This window comes from Phaethon lepturus, unplaced genomic scaffold, assembly GCF_000687285.1.
Source record: "Phaethon lepturus isolate BGI_N335 unplaced genomic scaffold, ASM68728v1 scaffold39157, whole genome shotgun sequence".
Lineage (NCBI taxonomy): Eukaryota > Metazoa > Chordata > Aves > Phaethontiformes > Phaethontidae > Phaethon > Phaethon lepturus.
In genome coordinates, this window is record NW_010551813.1 from 3,899 (window position 1) to 6,055 (window position 2,157).

Below are 2,157 nucleotides of genomic sequence, written 5' to 3' on the forward strand. Positions count from 1 at the left end.
TGCCTGGTGCCCCTCCCAGGCTGCTGCTGCTCCTCCCTCCTGCCGCCACCCGCTCCACCAGGATGCCATGCCCCACACTGGGATACAGCCCTCTCCACCGTGTGGGCCACAGCAAGGCTGAGCCGGACCACTGCTCCACCTCCTGCCTCCCTAAAACAGCCCACCACGATCCCCCCGTCTCCTCGTCCCCTGCCCAGAGGGACGGGGCTGCACAGAGCATCCCTCGCCCAGTCAGGCACAGCTCACCCACGGGACACGAGCTGATCAGCCCTGGGAAGAAGGAGGAGTTACGGAGAAGGTAGGCACCTACCTCAGCGCATCCAGCCCTGTGCTCCTGCGCTCCCTCCGTCCCCAGTCCCACAGCCCACCCCTCCGTGGCAGCGCTCCCAGTACTCCCCAGTCCCGCCCAGTGCGGGCTGAGCGCTCCCGTGGCAGAGGCAGCCAGCCCTCCCCTACACAGCCACCTGCCAAGGGATGGGGCACAGGGGACAAAACCATCCCTTGACCCACCGGCGCCCGTCACCGGGGGGCCTGGGCCGCCCCTGCACCCCCCGCCTGGGAGGGGAGCTCCCAAAGCGACCAGCCTGGAAGCACAACCAGGCAAGTCACAGACCGCAACACCCCAAACCTGCAAATAGACATAAACACCAGTCTGCCCAGCCCCAAAGACACCTCGTCCTGGTTTTCTCCGGGAGGGTGAATCAGGGCAGTCGGGTGTAATTTTGTCCTCGGTCTAGAAAGTGGTATTTGAATTTGGAGCTGGCTTTCCCCAGCCATCAAACACTGGTGAAGAAAGAGTGGGATCTAAGCCACTGCAGGCAGCTGGGCTGCTCTTCCAGTGCAAACCTTTAACTCCTTCTTCCCCGGTCCTGGCCCCAGAGCTGGCAGCAGCGAACCTCCAGCCAGCCCGCAGCTCTGCGCAGCTTGGAGCTCTCCAAGTTTATTAGTGTTGAAGGGCTGGATTTGGGGTTCTGTTCCTTTACAGAGTGGGGAGGCAGGGGGAAAGACATATTTCAGGCAAATGGAAACTGTCAGAGATTGAGTGGAAAATGAGGATGCTCACTTCGAGGATGTGAGCAGTTTTTTTAATTAACTGACATGTTGGAATAAAAAAATTGGTTTCAAGCCACCAAAAAAAACCCCAAAACAAAGACCTGAGCACAAGGGTTTGTCATTTACAAAACAATCTATCAAAGCATTGGTGCTTCTGGGACTGATTTTGTTCTTCAGGGCTTTTTAACTTTTTAACTGCCATTGAGCAAAACTAATCCTGTCCTTCCCAAGAGGGTCCAGAGGAGCATCGCACTCGGCCCGGGACCAGTGTGGTCCTGTCACTGCAGACCCTGTTGCACAAGGACAGGTTTGTCCCCAGCAATGGGACGCTGGTGGCACCCCGTCCCCCGGGGAGAGAACAGGCTACAGGAGCCTTTTTCCCGGGGCGCTGGTGTGAATTGAAGGCAGCCTCGTGCTCTGGGCACATTCCGTCGTGCATGCATGAATCGGGTTATATGGGCAGCTCCGGAAGGTCAGCTGCTGCTCAGGGAGCATGCCAAGAAGGAAAACAGTCGCCTCTCTGTCTGGGCAGCGTTATCCCACCAGCCCTGACCAGTGGCCAAGAGATGCCACTGGCCAGCCCTCGCCTCTGCTCCTGCAGAAGGGAGGGTTACATAATTTCTTGCGTTCCCAGCAAACCGTCAGCGTGGAGTCACACCAGGGCAGCTTTCCTGCCAGGATCAGCGCTGCGGAGAGGTTTTGCTCCTGCCAAGCTCAGCTCAGACGTGAGCTGCGTGCTCCGGCCATCTCGGCCAAGGGCTGAGCTCTTCCTGCGCCCGTCCAGAGCAGATTTCCTTCCTTCCACCCTGGCCTGCCCGGCTCCAGACCCCTGCGCTGGCTCCCAGCCTGGCAGGCCAGGCTCAGAGCCAGAAAGACCCTTCAAGCACACGATCTCCCTCCCGGCTTGGAGATCTGCAAATTCTTTGCATTTGCCTCTGAATCTCCCTCGCCGCGGCTGCTCTGCCCTGATGCTGCAAACCCAAAGATGCCGCACTGCTCATCACGATTGTCCTGGTTTCGGCTGGGATAGAGTTAGTTTTCTTCCTAGTAGCTGGTACGGTGCTGTGTTTTCAATTTAGTATGAGAATAATATTGATGACACAC